Source organism: Apteryx mantelli, chromosome 2 (genome assembly GCF_036417845.1).
Source record: "Apteryx mantelli isolate bAptMan1 chromosome 2, bAptMan1.hap1, whole genome shotgun sequence".
NCBI lineage: Eukaryota > Metazoa > Chordata > Aves > Apterygiformes > Apterygidae > Apteryx > Apteryx mantelli.
The window spans coordinates 152253325-152277416 of NC_089979.1; the positions used below are offsets into that span (position 1 = coordinate 152253325).

Here is a 24092-nt window from a genome sequence, read left to right on the forward strand (position 1 = left end):
CAACCTCTCTGGGCAACCTGTTCCAGTGCTCTGTCACCCTCACAGTGAAAAAGTATTTTCTCATGTTCAGATGGAAGTGTCTGTGTTTCAGTTTGTGCCCGTTGCCTCGCGTCCTGTCGCTCGGCAGATGTTAATATTGAAGTTACCCCGCATCCAAGCCCACATTTAACAGTCATAAGCAATCATTCTCCCTCCCTCATCATCCCCCAAAACATACCCCAATAACCAACAACAGCAGCTATTTGCCACTGCCACCACCTTGCAGTGGCAAGGGGGCACTACACTTTCACAGCAGGAAAACCGGCATTACCGGCTCTGCTGTATATCCTTAAAGACCTTCTAAGTTCATTGATATTTGGCAGGCTATGAACACGAAACTAGCTTAGCAGAAAGAATGGAAATACAGCGCAATCTGAAACATAAAAAGACAAAATTTCCCTGGGCTGCTGCTAAACTATACACAGATATTCCAAAACTTGTTTAGAACACATCTGTTATTCTGCACTGCTCTCCTTGTACTGAAAAGGTGAATCTTGCAAATTGAAACTTACAGGAAAAAACGGTCTCTTCTCTTTATTTCCAATTTTCTGTAGGACTAGTCAGCTCAACAATCAAAAAGATGAACAGAGACTACACAAATCAGTTTAACACTGGAGGCAGGGGAAGAGGCAGATGAAGAACTGTATCCAGGTTTGTTTATATGCTGTAAATGTGCCGTCTTACTTGTTAGTACAGTGTTCTCCCAACTTTCAAAAAATTGCATGTCTCCTTTAAAAGACCATATCAGAAAAAGAAGTCATGAACAACCAGTAAAAAGAAAGTTCACATGTAAAGTTATGAAAGGACCAAAAAAGCAAGGTGAAACTTGCTGTCCTATTAATCTGTAGTAGGGCACTGGGAGGAAGCCAAGTTAGTTAATCCAAATACACAAACAAGTTAATGATGTCCTGAGGGAGCAACACTGGATTTACACATCGAAGGAAATACCATGCAAGAAAATATTAAGAACCTGCATGTATTTCAGAGCTCTACACTATTATTTCAAAAGCTATTTAATTCAAAAAAAGGAATCTTGTAACAAATTACGCATTATTTAAAACTAATACTAAGAAGCTGAGCCTTCCTTGAACAATCCTACTGTAATCCCCTTCATATCACAGGATGTGAATTCACAGCAGAAACTTTAAAGAAGTAAAACGACAAAGTGTCTTGGTTTAAGTGCTTTTGGAATATCCTACCACATACCTTCTGATGACCAAAATGGCTCAAGGTGCTCAGCAAGTTCACATGATCTAAACATCAAATAGCTGACTTTAATATAATTAATATTATCAGAGTTTACTGGAGTGACATAGCCATGACTTGGTCTGACTTTCTATCCATCCAGCCTAGCATTCTGTCTCCTGAAATTGTTGCACTGTTAATTTCAATTGTTACAAAATTGAAATTGTTACACAAATTGAAAAACTTTGAGGAAACCCCAAAAAGTTCGCACAGCAAAGTTTCCAAATACAAATAACTGACAGCAGAACTCTGGATTCTGTAAAAAGGAAAGATACTTGTTCACTCCTGGCTTTAAACATGCACATGAAAACACTTTGGTTCCCACTCATTTGCTCATGTGAAGTAAAAAAAATTTGTCAGCCTCTCTGAGAAGAGGGAAATTATCCACCTTCTGGAAATGTTTTCAAAGTGAACAATGAAAAAATAAGCAATATTTCTAGTTTTGTAAGTAGAGAGATCAGATCATCCAAAGATGGGATCAGACCACCTATATAAACATGGGATAGAGAACTTTATAAATCCACTCACAAAAAATTCCTAAAATAATTGTATTACTATTGTATATTGCTTTTTTTCCTTTCTCCCTGTTTTTTCTTTTTCTTTTTAGGATGGATCGAATGACTACGTTCTCTAAAATCATGATGAAAATGTACAAATCTCTTGCCATTTTGCCCAAGAAAAAATAATTATATTTGCCAATCTCCAGAAAATATCTGACACAAACAGAATCACTACAAGCCTTTTTGCTTTCTGCTGCTTCTTTGAACTTATTCATATACTCCACTGCATTTTTTTTATTTCAATCTGAAGACACAGCAGAATGCAAGCAGAACTGAATCCAGTGTTCATGGCTGAATTATTCTGAATCAACTATCACCCCAGTAAGCCAACCCCTCTGCAAAAACAGGATGTTCACAATCCAGCTGCAAAAAGGATTCCTACATTGCATTGAGGATAGGCTACTCAAAAAAACCCTGGATTTTCTGTCAACACCATGCTTTGTTGTAGGACAGTCTCAAGTACCCTCAAAAAGAGATATTCTTTTCACACTGAACAATCACCTGTCTAAAATAGATCAAATTACTCATTATTTAAAAGGTCTCTCTGTACTCTTGCTTTTTCCTTCCCTCTTTTATGTTAAGCATTAAAAAAACTCCTTGGCTTGGTTTGTCTTTAATACGTAGGAGCATTCCAGTATTTTGGAGACTACAATTTTCTTTAGTATCCTAGAAACAGCTGTCCCAGTCTTTATGTATTTCATGTAATTCAAGTAATTACATAAAAAGTTTTTAATGGTTTATAGAAGCACGACAAAATGTTAGGCTGCACAGACCTCAGAAGGTGCACCTTACCCATTCACTGCACCACACTCCTCCACACTTTCCAAATGTTTTCACCTGCACAGTTGTATTTGACTGTATGAAAACACTCAGATGTCATTCAAAAGTTCATTTGTCACAAATCAGTAGTGGTATAATTGTCCTGAAGAAATGAGATCTACTTATAACAAGAAATATTCTAAATACTATTGTAGCGAATGTAAAACGCCCACACCGTCAGTTGAGGCAGCGCTCAGTAGCCGCCAACACGCCTGAAACATGACTAGTGAAACAACAGGTAAGAGCCTTTCCTCAGAACTGGCCAGTTCAAATCCACAACACTGGATGTGTAAAGGAGGAAGGCTAACCAAAACCTCTTAACTACCCTGTGTGTATAGTGCCACCTCCTAGGTTTCATTAGGAAAAATCAGTACCCAGAGTTAAGACAGGCCTGTTTCATGTTAAACCATACTCAGCTGTAAAAATGTTCCTGATCTGAATTGCTCTTACAAGACTTTCTTGTGATGACTTTATGGAATAGGAGGTTAAGAGAAGTAAAATACCTAGGAAGGTATTTGACTTCTAATTTAATATAAGTTTGAAGACATTTAGAACTTATTTTAGGCCACCTGCTTCTATCAACCCAGAATGTATTTTCAATGCTATCACTACTCTGCTGTTGTGTTTTGCTGTTTTCTGATCTGTCTGTGAATCACATGCTCACAACCTGAAAGCTAGCTTTGTGTCCTCAACATAAAATAAAGATATTGGCACTCTAAAAACTGTTTGATGACCCAGAACGCTAACCCACGTTCTTCCACTGCTAGTAAAGGCTTGACACTACTTTCCTGCTCTCCTGCCTACTTCACATATGTACATAAAAACAATAATTAAAAAAACCCACAGACCTTTAATACTTAGTCAGACTAAAGGTCCAGCTAGTCCAGAATCCTATCTTCAAGAGTAGGATGTCTAATGCCAGGGGAAAACACTTAAGACACATTAACAATAAAGCAAGGAAAACCTATTTGCTACCCATTGTGCCACAACTTCCAGCAACAAGCACCGCAGCATCTATCTGAGACAAAGACTGACCCTGGACTATCACATGTAATAGCCGCAGATTTGTCAAATTCCTTGTTAAGCCCATTTTTAGTCTTTACTCTTCACAATAACTTGTGAAAGTAAATTCTAAAACTCATGCCACGTGTAAAGCACTTCTTTCTGTTTGAAACTTGTTCCCCAACCATTTTGTTCAGTGCCCCCAAGTTCTAAGAAATAGTGAATAAATAATTTCCTGTTAATTTCCTCCCACCATTTATAATTCTCTTTTGTGTCTTCCTTCAAACACCTCTTTTCCAAACAAGAATCAGTTTATTTACTCTTTTTTTTTTTTTTTTTTTTAACAGGGAAGCCATTCCATCTCTCATGTTCCCTATTACGGCTCTCTTCTAAACCTACTGCATCCTATTTGAGAGACAGACAGATAGACAGACAGACAGACAGGAAGTAGAGGAATTTTCATTTCATTTACACTGACTAAATACCCCAGGAAAGTTCAGTCAGTCTCAGAAAAGAAGCAAATGTTCCAGCATTCACAAAAACGGGGTGGAGAACACTATTTTGCATCAGATTTTAGAAACAGCGTGTGGATTTTTCCCTGTACCTTTCTCTCTATACAGAAGCCTGGGAACCTCCCAGCACTCCAGCAAGTAAGTACGAATCAGGGCCCAACCCTGCCCCTACAAAAAACACAGGTCACAAAATTCAACACACTTTGCATCATATGACTTGCACCGGGTGAGAGAACAGGGACACATGCTCCAGTTTTGATTACACGATGCTGCATCTCATTTGTCTGTCTTGACTGGGAAAAGAAAAGAATCCACAACCTCATCACTCTACTGCAGTTACTCCTCCTGGTCCCTAATTCTTCCATTTTTTTTTAGAACAAAGCTATTTCTTATTGTAGAAACAGCAAAAGGAGGTAAAATTTACATTCTCCACCCTTTTTCATAGTGCAATTCAAAAATATGCTTTGATGTTAACGTAAGTTAAATGAAATCAGTGTTTGGAAAGCCAAATACACATGTGTTTACACAAAATTCTCCTATGCATATCCTACACAAAAGTGAAACAAAACCATTTACAACAAGATGAGAAGTGATATAATTGTGCCAAAAGCAATAACTCCAACCTACATATGAAAGTAATCACTATAAGCACAGCTCCATCATGTGAATAATAACATTCAAGTTGTCACAATCAGTCATCAGCTGTGAAATAAACATATAACAAAATAATATTTTGATATAATGTTTAAACACAGATGTAGAAGTTGTGTTTTCCCTGCCATGTCTCCTGTCTAATAGAGCAAACAATGTCAGAGCTTCACCTACAGCTTGTGAACACTCTAGATGGCAACATCCAAGATCATTTATTATGACAAGCCATCTTTCTAGAGTACTTTTTATTCATTTCATATCAAGCAAATTGTTATTTGGAAACAAATGAAGCTTTGACCAACCTAGTATCTTTCTAAGTAACCTGAAACAGTACAGTTACCATTTGATACATTCTGTAAGGTGTTTCTGCTGAAGAACGTTTTTCCCTTTGAGCAAAAAACATGTTAATAAGCACATACACAAAAAACATAGCTCTCCATCACATAATGAAGTCCTCCAAATTCAACACGTCCTTAAGCTAGTCATTACAAAAAGTTACAGATTACAAACACATCTTAATTGATCTAGAAATAAATACAATATTGATGAAGGTACTAAGAAACACATTTAAGACAGTAAATGTCTAATGAAAAGAGAGAAAAACAAGAGAGAAAGGATTATTCTGAAGAGTGCTCATTAAAGCGAAGAATGCTGTATGCAATTACTTAATACGAAGTTGAATACAACTATTCACTGGAACTTAGCAAATTAAGTTTGCCTTGTTTGCTTTGAATTCTATTAATACACTGACATCATGATGCAAAAAACAGTCTGCATATGCACTTGTATCCGTTTTTTGGGTTGAACTGGAATGTCTCATCATTGCAAGTGTATTTATAGAGGCACAGAAATGTGACTTTTTCACCTTTCTCTAGAAACAACTTCTTTCATCTGTCCTACACATTTACCTACATTAAATTTGTGACCAGTTCCTCTGTACATTGATATAAGTTTATGCACACTAAAAAAAGAATTAAGTATCAGCTAATTACTTACATAACAGAAAATAGATTGGAAAATTCCTCATTGAGGTTCATGCTATGTTTCTTGGACCTTATATAACTTTCCTTTCTAGTAAGATGGTACTTTCACTTATTTTCTCCACACCTGACCAATCAGACTATTTGAAAACAGCAGTTTAATTTAGATTTGGGAATTGTATTGCTCAGCTAATTATTTTCTGCCTAAGAAAACATTCAGATTCTTAATCATTTAGCACCTGTAACTAAAACAGTGCAGGCTGTGACTGCAGATCCCTTGACTATGGACTGGGCATGGTTCGGATAGAATACTGAATAGACATACTGTAAAAAAACCTGTGCATTTGGTCAGCAGTTTTAAGATAGCTCCTTCAGAGTTTTACCTGTGATAAAGATTAAACTTCAGGCACAGAGTGAACAGGCACTCCAGAACAAACGATGTTCTGCTCACCTTTGAAAGACAGTTTTAACTGGAACTGCCAAATTAAGGTACCTACCCTAAAAATTACTGTGCAACATTACTTGCAATTCAAAATACCCATGTACTCTCAGTGTGCTTATAGAGCAACCATCCACCTATGCAAGATGCTTTGGGGACTGCCATACAAAACAGATGCTCCGGGAAGATGCAGAGATCATCTCTCAGTACTCCACTGCGCAACATGTGCACACTGCTGTTAATCAGAATCACGCCTGCCTTCTGGTCTCCGAACACCAGCTGCCTTGCCCTCCTCAAGTTTTTTACATGTAGAAAGGGAAAAAAGTTTTAAGAAGGACTATCTCATTTTACTTATTTTTCAGGAGCATTGCCCTCAGGGCAGCATGAGAGAAAGCTTGAAAATATTCAGGTGAAGATTTAAAGGCAGGCATTAAGGGCTGATTGGAGCTGGTCCACAACATATCAATAGTGAGTTTAATGACAGGCAGAATAGGAACAAACAATGAAAAGACTTCAAAGGGAGGTCAGGTACCTGTATATATTGCAAGAAAAGAGAGGAATCTTGCAGAAGAAGAGAGAACGGCATGGTCAAAGCAACAGCCTAGGAAAATCTTTGCAGCAGAATTATGTTGCAGAGATAAGCATGACTGGGTGCCATGTATTACGAGAAGAGAGATGAATGCTACAATAATGGACAAATGAGATTATGGGATCCAAAATATTTTCAGTATTCAGATGCGTAAGAAGAAGTATATCTTATAGCTATTATTATGGGATTTGAAATGACTAAGACTTAAATATAGCCTTGACACGATGCTGAATGTGGAAAACATCTTCCTGTTTACAGCTCAAGTCAGAGACAGAATAATGGCATCATTCACAGCAAATCAAGAACGGATATAGGAGGAATTTCAGAAACAGTGACAAAATTACGGCATGAGTTATATTATTCAAGAAAACAAGTAACATGCTTTTTAACAACTATAAGTTAACAGTTTCCAGTAATTTATTTGAAAACTAATAAGTCACTTAGTCTCATATAAATGATAGAAAACAATATATATCTTTTTCTCATACTCAGTGGGTCTCTTCAGAACCCAGATGACATTTCCATTTCATTGTTTCCTACACAGATAAGAATACATCTTACATAAAAGAGATAAAATGTATTAAACAGAAAATATTCTTAAAATTCACTTTCCATTGAAATTTGACCAATAATAGAATTATTTTAAAACTTTGCAATTCATGTTCATACATTGCAGGCAATGAAAATTTACTTGCATGTTTTTGTAACTGACATAATCATAGTTTTGATTACTGACTGTGCATTAGAAAAATTAATTTTAAGCAAGATGGAAATGCAGCAAAAGTGGTCTTGAGCAAATCTATTTCCACAATCTGCATCCAGAATCTATAGAAAAAGGTGCAAGTGTTGGTGGTGATCAAGGAAAATAGGGCATAAATCATCCAGACTTTCTAAATCAAATTGATTTTTGTGCACAAGATTTAATAAAATAAGATTATTAATGTTCCTTTTTGGCTTTTCACTGAACTCAACAGAAAGGCTAATAGAAAGCAAGGCTTTCTACTTCCTTCCCTCAGATTAAATTAGAATGCATTACCTTCTTACTCTTTCTGTACCCCACCAGATCGACTAATCTAATATAGTTATTTTCTATGTCTCTAGTGGCTGAACAACTGAAAAAATAGGAAGAGGAAGACTTCCCTCTAAAATAACCTTAAAATAATATCTGTTTATAATGACCCATTTCAATTTTCCAAAAAATCCTAGTGCTGTGTTACTTTCAGTTAATGATTTACTGGGAGGATACCTCTGTAGCTTATAAGTCAGGACTGACATTTGAACAGCATACCAGGCACAAGGAATTCATAAACTGAAGTAAGCCTTCTTTTCTATGGAGACAAGAAGGGTACTTGTACTGTCAAATGAAATTTGGGACAGGTTTCCCCTACTCCATTAATTTCAATGAAAGCAACACACATCCACAAGAACTTCTAAAACAGTGTCCTTCAACTAAAATCATTGATTCTCCTAATCCTTTTCTGACAGCTTCAAGTGATTTTCAGTATGATTATTAAGAAATGAAGGTATTGGAACTGTCATATTAAGGAACACAATCAGCTCTTTCCCAATGTTTCAATTCTTCCCAGACAGCTCCCTCCACATTTTTACTATTTGAAAATCTGTCCTGTTAAATTTCTCAGTGCCAGGCAAACACTGCCCAACTCCTTTATGATCTCTTTGGAGTTCTTGGTCCTTGACAACCAGCTACTGTTCCTTTTCCATCAAAGGGTTGCACACTGTTCATTTCCCCTTCCACACTTTTTATGAGCAGCAACACAGAGGATTCTTCTTCCCAGTAATTTCCTTGCCTACACCCAATAAGGGTACTATCATCACCCCCTTCAATCGCCACCTCTTTCTTCCTATTAGATATGGAGCAGTGCTTAGACAATTACGGTTCTTTATCTTTTTCTCTTCATATTTTCTCTTCAGAGAAATCCAGTTGCTTTTTAGCTCTATACATTTTAATTGTCCAGAACAGAAGTTTCTTCCAGATTTTCTTAGATCTCAGAGAAAGCACTTTGAAACTATATTCTGAAAAGACGGCTAGGATGTTGGACAGAAAACAATTATGCATACATATCAAATTACCTTACATTACTCATAGCAATAACCTTTACAGAATAGAGATGTTCACTGCTTTTAGCTGTTTCAGTACTGCCCCAAAGCAGTAAACTCAGTAACGTTCACTGGCTGAAGCAGCAAGAAGTCCTTGCTTTACTTTTCTACTGTACAGTAGTGGAACAACTGATTGTTGACCATGCAGTGTAAGCCTTAACCTAACATTCATACTTATGGCTGCTCTCCTTCAGCTGTCAAACTGAAGAAGAATACCAATGAGCCACAAAACTCTGTAAATGCTGATCTAAATGCAAAAGAGAATCAGTCAGCATACAGAGGAATTACAAGCTGCCAAAAAAAGCACTCATCTCCCAGTGAAACGGTGACATCCCAATTTATTTCAGGTTATTACTTACGAGGGCTTGAACTGAGTATCAGTAAACATCAGCGCATGGAAGAAGATTTTAGTAAAATGGCAAGTGTTAACATTTTAATAATGCTTTTTGATTTCTAAACAAAACTGAAGTAGAACACCTCCACTTGAAATATTTAATTAAGCAGGAAACCAAACCTCAAATCCAATTTTCTTTCACCAGACCTCTTTATCCTCAACATTACAGTAACTTCATTCACCCTTAACATTAACAGGTGCTGTTAGAGTTCAGTGCCAAAGAAAGGATAGGACATACGCATAATATTACATTTGGAAACACGAGTGAAAACTGGCAGAAGCTAATGTGTTGAGGTATCTAAGATACTGAACATGTGCTCCTTGCAGTGAACTGTGCCAACTATGAAAACTAAACCATTTTAAGGTAAGTAGTCTTGCAAGTCAGATGTATGGACTGCACTTACTTCACACTCTAGACAATATGTGGTACAAAAAACAATCACACAATGGCCCTCCACACACACATTTTTCTTCAACTTCAGAGCCAGCCTCACAAGGGCACAAGCACACTGGTGTTCAAAATATTTTCCATCATCATACTGTATTTCCTTTATACACTGCCATTAACAGGAGAAATGAATACATCCTATTGTAGCATACTAAATATACTGATTCTAAGAATCAGGTTAACTGAACAGATGCCACTCTCTCTCAGAGCTGCAAAATTTTTAATAATTTTGGCACATATCAAACCCATGTATTCTGCCTCTTTCAATTTATGTCCTTCTGTTATCACCTGACCCATATGAACCATTTAAGAGGTGACACACCATCTTTTTTCCAATAAGAAAGGATGATTCAATCACCTTTACGTGCACGCTTCATGTCACAGAAAGCCAAGGCATATTTTGCTCACATCACAATACTTGTTTCATAGCATGCAGGAATAGTATATCTAAAGAATTCATTCACATATTACGAAAAAGGAACATGTTTCACACTGAGAAGTCTGTAAGATTTAGTGGATCACAGTTAACAATAGTTAACAAGATTATTTGCATGGTTTTACTGAATAAAATTGTTCACAGTTTTTATCATTTTCAAGATAAGTTAACATTTAAGACATTAAGAACCAAAGTTGACTAAATTTCATTCTTTTACAACTCTGCCCAGATGGCAGCACAACTTTTGAAGGTTATCACACAGACAGACAGTGATGTGGAGAAACATATACGTGGAAACAGGCCTAACAAGCTCATTTTTGGAAGTCAGTGCTTTGGAAGTTTGGAAGTTCAACAACCAGTAAGTTTCCCAGCGAGGTTAGTCCCTTCTAAGATCTCTCCTCTTCTGTAATCTTGCTTTCTTTATTTGCAGAGAGAATGAATTTTTCACAAAAGTATTATGCCACCACTTAGGAACAGAAAAGGAAAACAAATACTCCTTTAACTTTGGAAGTAGCTTCATAGTTGGGTCTCCCATTACAGCCTGCCATAAAGAAAACTTTTTTTTTTTAAATCAAAATAGCTGATGAATTCCTTTTTGTTTTCCTGTATCGAGTAACATTTAAAATGTTCAGGTGTTGTTCAGGTCTACTCAACCTTCAAGTGCAATGGAATAGAAAGAGAAGGATTGAATACACCTTCCCAAGGAACACCAAAATCACCAGGCTATAGGGTACTTTGCACAGGACTGCCCCATCCTTCCTGTGGAAGTTGACAATATGCAGCCAGCAATGCAAGTTCACGGATTCAAGGCAGCAAAATGTCTGAATCTGCAGCCTAGTGGTTAGGTCATTTATCTAAGCATGAAAGACTGAGTGACAGCACTCTTGTAAGGATAGGAAAAGGCAGGCTTGAGCTCCCTCAGGTTGAGAGGGACATAGAATCAAGGCCACTAACTTCTTGGACAAATAAACTAATTAACTGCTAATCTAGTATATAAAAGGTAGGTATCACAGGCACCTTCTCCAAAGAAAACTGCAGAAAGTGGTTCAGAATTTAATTCCCAATTAATATAAGTGTTACATGAATGTTTAAAGTACACCTTTGTTTGTTACTGACCGGCTTCATTGAACTAGCACTCCACTTTAATGGTTTCAAATCCCATCTGAAAAATCTAAATCTCACCAGCACATGGCCCTTAGGTGCCTTACTCCATACTTTCTTAGCCAGGGGCCTAATCATTATGAGCTGCAGTGTTGAATATTATAAGGCTTAAGTTCTTTGTTCAACCTGGGATATAAACCATTCCACAGCATTTTAAACGGTGTTAATTGTTTGTTTTATGTTTGCCAACATATCAGTGTTCAAGATTATCAGTGGGAGGATGGCAGGTCAGGTTTTCATACTGAAGCTTTTTCAAATTCATTTTTTAATTTTTTACATAGTTAAATCCTGCAAAATGTATCCTCATTTTACATCTTTCATTAATATCTTAAGAATATAAATCTACACACAGCACTTCAATTTATCAAAAGCCTTAAAAGTATCAAGTGTCTAATAAATATTAGTCAGAAAAATATTTAAATATAATTCCAGTTTTCGGTTCTTATGTAATAGGGCTGACTTACCTTTGATCACAGATTTTTGCAGTAACTCATTAAAAATGCACAAAGAATTTGGGCACAGATCAGCCACAGAATACTGATCTGAACACAGCCTGAGGAAAAAAACAAAAAAAATCCCAAGTGAAACTCACACTCTTGAGGCAATCAAACATCTGCCTGCATTAAACAGTCTCATAGGATTGTCTGCATTCCTAAATTAGAGTATATACACTGAGTCCCTACTGTTTGAACTTCTCTTTCTCCACTCTAAGGCAATGCCCAGAGAATAAATTTTAAAATACAAAATTTTCTATCTTCATGTTTCTATTAGTACACTGCAATAACAAGGAAGCTGCTATTCCCTACTTTTATCAGCAACAGTACAAAGAATAAGACACACCCTTCCCAAGGAACTGGAAAAACCTGCTATGTGAAAGCCGAAAAGCCAGAGTACCCATACCTTCATTTTGCTCCACATTTCAATAACAGACCTGAAGGGAGACTACAAGAAGTTGGCTTAGCCTAGCAAAAATAAAGCTGAATAAAAAGCAAGGGCTGTATATAAACACACAGAGATAATTATCAAAGAAGAAGAAGAACTATTTAAAAGGACAATCTTGGCACAAGGACTGGTTATTACCAACTGATGATGAATAAATTTAGGCTAAATATTACAAGAAGGTCCCTCATGTTTAGGACAACTTTTTGCAACAGGCTTCTAACTGAAAGAGTGGAGGAAAAAAGCTCAACTGCTTTTAAGACAGAGCTTCACACGTCTATGACTGTATTACATAAAGCCTGCAAGTACATGAACATAAACTTGAACACAGACGTCCTTTCCTGTTCCACATTCAAACAAATAACATAATTCTGATACAACTCTAAGATATAACTATTTGTCAGTCAATACCAAAAAATATTTATACCAGAGAAAGCAGAAATGGGTATTAAAATCACAGCAGAACACAGACTTTGCCATGAAAAAAACCTTAGAGTATCTTTTCAAAAATTCTCTCTGATTTACAATCTCATTTTTCATAATTTCATAGTAGAAATTTGCTCCCACTGCAAAGAAGAGATGCACAAAGCAGACCTCTCAATCTGTACCCACTCCCGAATCTGAAAGAGCTCAGCTTATTTGATCTTCATGCAACTAAGCAGGACTATCATTTGCATCCCTGGCATACTGTATGCATGCAGCAGATCATCTTACCTGAAACAATATTACACCCAAAACATTCAACAGTGCCTTTATTCGCTACAGTCATAACTATGTTCAGCTCAAACATGATGATTAAAAACTAGCTGTCAACTGCTTTACTATTGAAAGCTTCAAATAGTCACTTTTGCCACTTAACCAAGTGGGCAAATTAGCCAAGATAAAGAGAAGATTAACCAAGAAAACTGCTGCAACCATGATGGTCTAAGACAACTAGTAAGACAAGATACCTCCATAGAGATAATATATTCTATCACACTAAGCCGTATAGCTGGAAGAGCAGTCTTTCAGATCTATATATGTACACAATGAAGTATACTAGTTGTTCTAAAGAGGATATTTCCTCCACCTGCAAGTCTTTCAAGCTTGGAGACCGTGTTTTAGCCTATCAGTTACAGGCCTTGCCATGGGGGTCTTCATATCTTTGCTTTATTACTACCATCTATTTGAGATTGAAGACAAATTGCAAAATATTTTTGGCTGATAAACTCCATCTGCTTACTCACAAAGTCACTCACACATCATCTCTTCTACTGTTCTCCTTCTAAATGCTACCTGTTGAAAAGCAACAACTGAGTGAATAGTAGAAGAGGGGACAGTATGAGAGAGATTTATACCATCACACAGGAATCACACACAGAAGGCAAACCAAACACAACTGCTCACTATTTCTAATAAAACACAAGCTAGGGGCACTGAATGAAGTTAGCTGGCAGCAGATACAAGAGCAAACTATAGGAAATATTTCTCTATATGATACCTGGTGAAGTTGCAAAAGTCAAAACCAAATGGTTCAAGGAAGTACTTAAGGCACATTTGAGGAACAGGTTCTTTGGTGGCTACTGAACAGAATGCCCAGATACAGCCTTTCTGAGACAAAGTTTTTACATCAGTCATTATCAACAGCCAGACTGCTATAACAGGACAAAAGCTGCTTTTCAGCAATTTTTTATTCTCTTTTCCTAAATATCCTCCATTGGTCACTTCTGAAGAGAGTCTCTTACTCTTACATTCTCAGCAGGAGACCTACAGAACAGAATTTTTTCTTAATTAGCACACAATTTCACTTGAATTTTATAATTCAAAGGCAAAATCCTCTTCACAGTTGACTTCCCCTCTCCCTATCCCTGGCTAAATCATTGTGTCTAGGTACATAGAAAAGTTTTGCAGAACAAGAATAAAATCTGTACCTGAGCAGTAAGTTAAAATAATCTCAAACTGTATTTTCTTAGGCTTATTGTCTTAGTGAAGCAAAGAACATGGTAGCTGCAAGACAGCATTACAATCTATTTTGAGTTAGTTTATATCACAGCACAGCATTCTCATACCATTTTAGTATGTCTGCTTATACTAGAATATCATTGCTTTTTTAAACTCGTCATCAAAATAGCATACATTTTTATTCACTACAAGAGCCTGGAGACCTGATTTAAAGTTTATTCCAGACATATGACTGTATAATTCAGAGAAGTTTAAAAAAAGTATTCTGAAAGAAGATACTACCAAGGACTCCTCACTAGGTCTACTAAGCATAAAAGGGCATATTTTACTTGACCTACCCTACTAATCTCAGCAAGCTGGTCCTTAGCAACAGATGCAAAGCTCAAATGACTACTTTCAAATCCTTCCTGCAGCTCCACCTCCGATCATTTTTCTTCTGAAAGTGACAAATGGATTTATGCTCCTTGGCCTAGGTAACAGTTTCCTCTTAATCCATGAGCTGATCTCTCTAGTACCAGGAAGTGGGACTACTGATCCCAACTTAACTATATTTCTATCACATACAGAAAAGGATATATCAGATACTAGTAAGACAAAGTTCAGATCTACACAGTTCATACTGTTTTAACTATTTAGCTATAGGATTACATAACAAGCGACAAAACTACAACAGTAGAATATTTATGCATTCTGACATTTAAATTTTGACATTCAGCAGTCTGACCCAATAATAGCTACAATGCAGGATGAAACCTACTTGAGCCAGGAGTTTTAATTCCTCTAAATATTATAAAACTGCAAGTTCACAGATTGTTTGAAGTACAAGTCACTTCTGCGAAAACTTACGTTAAACTGGAATAAAGCGAGAAAGAATATTTTATACCACAAAAGTCTTTACCTTAAGATAAACATTAAAAAACAGGCAAATTGAATTCTTCAAAAACATGTAAGCACTGCAAAGCATGCAATAGGAAAAGCTGTCTATACAAAACTAATTCATAGCGCTCTGAAGACATCTAGACAGTAAGAATACCATCTCAAAAGCACTCACTTTCTCTCTTCTGCTTCTTCAAAGCTGCCCCCACAGACAATCTACAGAATTCCCTACCAGACATTCTTATTGCTATCCCATGCTTACTCCTGGCCAGTTTCCAGACAGCCTGAATGATTTCTCTATGCCAGTTCAACTACAGCAAAGGAATCCTGTGTCTAAAGTGGCAAGTTTTTTTTTTTTTTTAGTATATCATTGTCCCTTTTTGAAATATTTACTTTGAAACATGCCTGGGGTGATTCATGTAAACAAATGATGGATTTCAAGTGTAGTTGTTTATCCCAAGTCTCAGGCTGATAAAGTAAGTCACAGAAACTTATAGTTTTTATTAGCAAGTTTATTTTTCCCTTCTTCATTTATATTTAATTCCAAGTTCACAGACCTACATGGGTCGTTCTCGCAGCTCGTACAATCACATGCCAAGTCATAAGCTGAAGACTCCCACGACAAAATGTCAAATCAGTGACACTCTGATGAGACATAAGCAATAGAGAAAGAAATCTGCCTGATTTTGACCATTAGAATACAGCTTGGTTGAGCTGCATGGAGACAAGATCTCAGCATCAAGCCAGAAACTACTGTAAGGTGAAGTCCAAGCCAGCCTGGCCATTCATTACCTTTTCCATTACTGCCTATATCCAAAGAAAGTAAACCACTGGAAGAGCAGCACAACACATGGCAAAGGGTAACCAGACATGAGGCTTTCACTCTGGCAGTGGCATTTTCTCACCTCTCCATTGGGGAAGCAAGACTATCAAATGTGTCTGTCATGAATGCCCATATCAACACCCATCTCTTTATTCAAGTGGGAGGATACCATACTACTCAAGAAGGAGTTTTGGAGAATAAAACATCATGTCATTGCCTGCTAATTCAGAATAGCATCATGTTACATACAAAGTCTCTAAGAAGTGTCCTGAGAACTTGTTAGAGATCTGTTTATTTTTTTGAAGCCAGCAAAAGAGATGCAGAGGAAGAAGACATAATTTTCGTTACCCAGAAGACAAAGGCAGCAACAACAGTGAGGCATTAACATTTGTTAGGTCAGAATCAAAAACAAACTCTCTTGGAAAGAGGAAGAAGGTAATGGTATATTTTAAATTCATATATGATGGAGTAGCATATACATGGCATGGCCAGCACTAATTGGAGGGCACAAAAGGAAAGTTTAGCTCTTTCCTTATTGCCCTCTCAATTCCACACCTAAAGAAAAGGAAAATCAGCATTTTTATTTGACCAGCCAGCAAATTAAGAGGAGGTGCCTGCAAGGAAAGGGACAAATACATCCAGCCTCCTCAGAGAGGGCATCTTCCTAGTAGACTGGGAGCCAATAGCAGCAGAAGCATGCTGGAATCCTGCAGACAGACACCACAAGCTCCAACCACATCCTGCGCAGATACTGGAAGAAGTACACTCATTTTCACATCCCAAGGATGAGGAACTGTAACAGCTCCCAAACAGGCCCAACAAATATTTAGCTTCAAATACAAAATACAATAATAATAATAAGGTGAGATCTGCATTCTGAGCAACTGTCTGGGGATAACTTCATTTACTATTTAGATCTTTACAATGTGGGCAAATACAAGAAATCTCAATTAGCACATGTAACTGCCCTGGCAGTCTGGGAATTTTTCATATGAAACGTACTGAGCACCAATAGAATGTCCAATTACTTAAATGGGTACTTTCCTATTCCTGTAGTCTGCCCTAAGTTAAATTTTTTAGTCTTAGACTAGCATTAGACAATATTAATGTGCATGGTATGCTTTCCTTTCAGGAATCTGAAGATACTGCATTCATAAATCAGTATTTTTTTTTATTTCTAAAGAAATACCAACATTCCAATTGACCAACTTGTGAAAATATACAAAGCACCTGCTGGCACTGTATGTTATTCTGGAGACTTTTACCTGTGATGACAGCAGGTTTATGTTAATAAACTGCAGTACTTCAATAAGTAATGGATGTGTCTACTGAACTAACAGATACATGTATTTTAAATATTAATGCTATATCCAAGCTAGATGAAAGCATTAAAGAAGACAGAATAAGGGGCTTATTAAGTTGGGGCATTTAACACCCTGAAATCATCTAATGGCATGCAGAGTGGCAAGTTCAGTACTTGAATAAAGCAACCAGAATACCTCCCGCTTTCTTTCAAATTTAATTGCCATCACCCATAGGAAGCCCAAACCACTAGCTGCGACTCATTAAAAAAGTTTGATAAAACTGAAAGTCTGAGGAGTAAAATGCAAATTCACTATTAACAACATGGCATTTGCTCAACTGTCATCATTGATTATGTTTGTCCACCTACATAGCAAATTTATAGAAATAAATGTTTGATGTGTTACAGATGTTGTCTGCCTTTCATCATATTGTGCAGGGGGGAAAAAAACAAAACAAAACATGCTATTACTGCATTTGTTTGGCTGAATCAGAAGCTAACCATTGGTACAGAGCTACTGGGTTTAAGTTTGAGACTACCTGTCTTCAAATTACAGATACTGATCGTTATGTTTCTCTCTGATTTTTCCAGTTAGTTGAGGTGATGCTAACCCACCAGTAATGATTTGCCTCACACCTTTTCTAAATATGAAAAGAAAATAAGCATTTTGCAAGGTTTATGAAGTTTCCTTAGCATTCTAAGGCATATTAAATGATTATATGACCAAGGTCCACATAGGAGGAAAGGCTACCGAGTCTGCAAATCTTTCCTAACAGGTATCACTTAAGTCTCCTGAGCTGTATGGAAAGTGGTGGTCTGTTTCTTTCTAAAAGACAAATATATATTGGTTACCTCTGCCCCCCCCCTTTTTTTTCCCCTAGATATCTGAATAAAAAGTAGTCCTACAACTCCGTTACAATATCCTTCTGCACCTAAAATATTTGGACTCTTTCTCCTTAACCATACCAGCAACAGATTCCTCCTTGTACTTGAATTTCCATATTGGTTTCTAATACCCTTCTGTTCCCACCCACCCCCACCAGTTTTTTCCTGTTGAAGTAAAGGTATTTAACAATCTTTATTTATCTTTATGGACAAGTTCAGTAAAAAGCTCCAGTGAGAATGAATCTAAGTAGTCTTTATTAAGGAATAAATGCAATCTATCATGAAATCAGGAATTAAAAAAATAAATCATATTGAATACAGTACATAGAAGCTATGAAAACTTTCTAGCACTAGGAAACAAAAGCTGTTTGCAGTTGGTACAATGGAATTTTCAATTCTTCTCCCATTGTCAAGCTACTTCTTTGATTCCTGTTTCCTCCAGTTACTGTCTTGCCAATCCTTTCCTTCATGGCATGCATAGCAGAAATTTCCAGATCTAGTTGCCCAGTAAGACATTTTCCTCAGTTGTTGCAGTGCTGAAATTTGCTATTTTCAGCCACAGTTTCTCCTTCGGTCTGGTTGTTGCTAGCATGCACACCATACACTAAAAGTGGTTATATTTCAGCAAAAACAAAGAGAGGGAAATAACAGTAATTTTCACTTTCCACATTTGTCTAGAGCCATGGCTACAACTAGCAAAGGATAACACACATCTTCCCTAAGCTCTAAGAATTTGTTTGCCTGATGGCTGACTTTATCTTAGCCTCACTACTCAGCTACTGCAATTTACTTTTCCTTTCTTTTTTAAACATCAAGATTTCTTGAAGCTGGATAGCCTTCCCTGAGTAGCAACAGGCTTGTCTCGCCTGACCTGTTCTGGTCTCACAGCCCTGACACATGACTCTCACAGAAGTCAGATGACCGACCAAATGCACCACTCAGCATTTACTTCAAAGCATTGACATTCAAAGTTTTATCCCCTGAAGTTTGTTTGCCATTTTGATGCCCTTGCTCAAACTGCTCATGGCTGCTGGAAGGTGGTCTAAATCACTATTTGTATCATGTTTCAAACATGAAACAAGCTTTCAAAGCAGGGAGCCCCACACTGCAGCTGTAGCAGTGCAGTTCCGGATTTGCCGGGCTATAGCGCTTGCGGGGCCTTTTGCCAGTTGTTTTCACTCACAGTCAGTCAAAACTCAGTTTCTTACCTGTCAACAGAAGAACAAGTATCTCATAACAGCATCAAAACTAGAAATGTTAGAGGAAACCTTTGGAAAAGTAACCAAACTTTGAATAAGGAACCTACTTCAGCTCTGTGTTACAGGTGGGATGTTCCTTTTCCCCATATGACAGTAAGCCCTAGAACTGAGGTTAACTTGACAGAAGTAACAGGTTTCCTACACACGTACTGGAGATAACTAGGGGTTATTGAATCAGAGAACTTCAGAGATTAAGCAAAAGGCTCCTTTCAGGGTTCCTAGGAACTACAGATGGCGAGAGAGAATAGCGATGAAGTGAGGGCGGGCTGCAGATAATGCTGCTAACAAAGAGCTGCTGTTTGCCATAGCGGGAGCAGCAGTAACTGCACCTTGGGCTGGCCGGAGGGTGAGCAGGGAGGGAGAGCATAAGGGAGGAGTAAGCATTTTAGATATGACCTACAAGAGTAGAAATTTCACATACTTGGTAAACTTCAACCTCCATTCACCTTCGGTACTTTTAAAAAGAGAGCAAACTGCTCACTCAGCAGCTTGTCTCAGTCACTTCTCCAGCACTGTTAGTCTCAAGAAGATTCAGCTTCAGCTTCCCCCCTTCACACGCACATTTCACTTACAATGCAACCATAATACAGAAGTTGACTGTGTTCACAGCTTTCCAAATGACCCAGACTACAATAATTAACTGCTCATGAACAGCTATTCATTGAAAACCTCTATCAGTGTATTTGTTAAACCATTGAAAACCTTTATTACTATGTCTGTTAAACTTCTGAAGTAATTTAAGACTGTTTTATTAGATCAGCTCTCTTGCAACTCTTCTGGACTGTGACAAAAACGTTTTCTATCAGCTGAACCTGCAAGTTCAGCTGATTTAAAAAAAAAAAAAAAAAGAGAGAGAAAAACCCCAAACCTTTCCATCTGCCAATTGCTGCTTCTGACTTGGCCACATGTACTTTGTGAAATATTTATATTCTGCTCTCCTTTGTTTATAACTAACAAAGTCAAGCCCATTTCCTTAGTGTTCATGCCATGTTATCCATGAAACAGCAGTTCTACATTTCATATATGAAACTACGTTGTTCCTTCTGGAACAGCTTCATTTTCTAAAGCCAAGCTCAGTCCACCAAACAATACATTATGAATGCAATAAAGATTTTTCTATGCTCCCTACATAAATGGATGTAGGCATTTCCAAATTCTGAGACATAATTAGTAGCTCTGAAGCAGTTGGACTCTATTCTTAAATTTATAAGTAATTTTAGTACAATTTATTTCGTAGTCAGTCATCATTATTACAGTTGGCTGTATTAGCAATATGTTTTCCCATTTTCCCAAAATTTATACCATTATATATAATGAAGTAACACGAGAAAATTTAATTATTCTGGACTCTTAAAAAACAGTGGCTGTCTTTATCAGACAACAAAAGAGTACAAAATTAAGAAAAATACTTAAACCACATTTTGGAATAACAGTGTTTCACAGCTTTATTCAGTAAATACTAAGCATAATATAAAATTATTCTTGGGCTCTCATACAAATCCAGATGCTGTTCAGGACTTCAGAAAAGCAGATGACAACACTAGTCCAGTATCAGAAAACTGTAGGCAAGAAAGTAATCATAAGGTAATCCTACCTGATTGACTGTCTGTACTTCAACATGGACTTAAGATATCCATTTTCCAGATTGTGGAGCTGAGAATCTATCAAACCTGAAGGAAACATAAGAAAGGCTAATAGTATTATGACATCTGCTCTGTTCAGAGTTTGAAATACTTAGTATTTATGTTTTTATACTAAATATAAAGAGCATAAATTTAATGTAGTTAACACAGCAGCAATCTTTCTTCTTTGAATTCCTGCAAAAATAAGAAAAGTCAGAAAGAGAGACTTACTTGGGGTGTGGGGTGGGAAGAAATTTCAGTTTGCAAGTTTGTTCTGACTTCATGCCTGTCTTAAACAAATGGGTCTTAAAGTCATAATTAACCAAAATAATGACTGCTAAATTTGGTATAGGTCAGTTTTGTCTTTATAAAGATAAAACTCCATAAAACTTCTTGTATGTATAACCATGTTTTATATGTGAACAAGATGCAGACTTTGGTCCAAATAGTCATGTGAAAGCTTCTCATTACATGTAAAACCCATACTAAAAAAAAATCCTTAAAGCACTTTTGATTTCAGCCTGGTAGAAAAGATGTTTCTTCCTTTGCTTCATTATAGTTAATCATTCTGCTTTGGAAAGTCACCAATAGCCTCAAAACCACTCCTAGCTGAGCACACCGACATTTTGCAGATGTCTTTTTTAACATTCCACCTGGCATTACGCACTGTCTATTCTTTAACTTAAAAGACCTGTTATCTGCCATTGGCAATAGACCGCAGGGTCAGAAATGGAGTAAGAGGACAGAATGCACTCTGGGAACAGCACCAAGGCAACCCTGTTACATGTACTGCAAGCATGTAACAGTCAAAACAGAGTCGAAAAGGTCAAGTCATGGTTATTCTTTCAGCGTTCGTATCTCACCTCATCTTCAGCCCTCTGCACATGACAACTTCCAACTTCTCCAGTGTTGATTGCTTTCCTGATTACCTTTAAACACTGATGTCACTGCAAATGTAAATGTAACTAGTTTATTTCAGGAACTCCTCATTGCAGGATAGAATTATTACATCACTGACTATACTGCATGGGGTTAAAAATTAAGTTTTGTTCTTGTGGACTAATTTAGAATTAACCTTGGCAATTTATTAGACTGTTTCTTCTATTATATCCTTTAGGAAGGCACTGTCCAACTCTATGTAGACTGGATTTTTGACCTGTGATTTTATGCAAGTTACTAACACTACAATATTGGGATCATATTTAACATGTAAAAAAACACATTAGCTTTCAGAGCTAAAGAGAAAGGCAACAAAAGCAAGAGGTTGGCCACAAAAATAAGATGTGATCCCAAGAGACTGAAGATACCTAAATACTTTTACATTAGCAACTCATCTTTTCTCTAGAGCCAACAACTGGGAGATGCAGTCCATTCCATAGGAGATTCATAAGGGAATCACAATGAAGACCCCTAACCAGTTTCAGGACAAAACTTGGAGTCCCCAAAACTAGTCTGCTGAATGCCATCACTCAGGAAAGCATGGAATTTGTTATCCTCCCAGAGAGGGAAAAATTTAAGTTGTGTTGTTTGGTAGCTAAACATATAGATACATACAATATAGATACACTTCAAGAAGATCAAAGTAAAGTTTCGAGCATCTTTAGACATGAGCTATTTTTGCTCTCTGCTGTTTTTCCCCTATGTGCAAGGCTGCTAGCTGAAGTAAAGAGCATGTCAAAGAACTGTTTCTATCATTACTTTGCTTATCAAGTGGTTTCCAAGGACAACTATAACTTTACCGAATGCCTAACATTAATTGTCCAAAGGGCCCTGTAAACTACACAAGTGCACAGAGTCAGAGCTGTTCTCAGACCTGCCATGCAACCAACATGACATGGGATAGAGCTAGCGGTTTTATCTGCCACGGGATGTCAGGGATGCTGCATTGTAAAAGTCACTTGAAATATGTTAAGTAATGCCTGCTCCCTACATCTGTACTTCAGTAATAGAGGGCGAGGCAAATCTTAGATGAAGTGTGATATCGCTCATAATGCAAATGCCTATGTTACATCGGAAACAACTATAAATGAATCATTATATTTATAAAATTAAAATTAGGAAAGAACAAGTTAGTTAGCATTTTCATTAATGCAGAAGAAATGGGAGCAACTAGGAAGAAAACTTTCCAGGAGACAGAAAAAATATATACACTGTAGGTTAGAATTAGGCTGTATTAGCATAATTGTGTGGGAAGTTTTCATGACTCCTACACATAACACATCTAGCTCTAGCTAGTAAAACTTGCTGAATTCACTGCCACAACTTTTTAAAAAGAGATACTCTAAAGACAACTAATAGACTTTTTGTAAACAGCAAGAATGGAATTTTTCCTACTTTTATCTCTTATCACAGTAGCTTCTGCAGGAAACCTTGCTGCAGAGGAACCAGTTTAGAGGGAAGATGGTACTGAACTACTTTTCATAGTTCCCTTCTGCTCCCTTCCATATGCTAGACAGAAATTAGAGGCTTGAGGATGCCTGGGTGCTTGCCACATAAAAAGGAGAGATTCAACACAGGAAAGTAGAACCAAGGCTTGAGTTTCAGCGACAGGCAAAGTTGCAACATCATAAGAACACATGGGAGTTCCCTCAGATTTCAACAACAACGTCTTCACGAGAAGCACAGTACTCCTACAAGGTATTCAGGAAAGTACTGAAACTGCCACTTAGAAAATATACTTGTGACTGTTTCCTATCAGAAGTTGAGAAGTCCTATAAATATTTTAACAGAAGTGCACATAAGCATCAAAATTAACAGTATATTTAGCATCCTTCTTTACCTACTCCTGGTATTGAATTTTATATTGTGCTCTTACAAAATTACAGCTGTGACACCCGCCTAATATAAAAATTAAATTCCAAATTATATGTTACTACATAGAAAACACTTTGTTATGAACATAACAACATCATACTAGCTGAGTTCAAGGCCCATCTAACCCAGTATCCCACCGCTAGTAGGGGCTGCTAGTGGCAGCCTACTAGAATAAGAACAGAGTAAACATACAACATTTCCTTGATATACTCTGCCAGTTGACAGCAATCTGCAGCC

General features: G+C 37.1%; 1 protein-coding gene across 7 annotated transcripts in view; it reads right to left on the reverse strand.

Annotated features, from left to right (window-relative positions):
* Positions 1-24092, reverse strand: part of MPP7 (MAGUK p55 scaffold protein 7) — a 181159-nt gene that overhangs the window by 155023 nt on the left and 2044 nt on the right. For 3 of the 7 annotated variants that reach the window (XR_010883523.1, XM_067291837.1, XM_067291836.1), the window contains exons 2-4: positions 21905-21988; positions 21014-21089; positions 11858-11946 (exon numbers count right to left, since the gene is read on the reverse strand). The gene's annotated coding sequence lies outside the window, so the exon portion shown is untranslated. The other 4 variants (XM_067291839.1, XM_067291840.1, XM_067291841.1 and 1 more) reach the window with 4 other exon arrangements.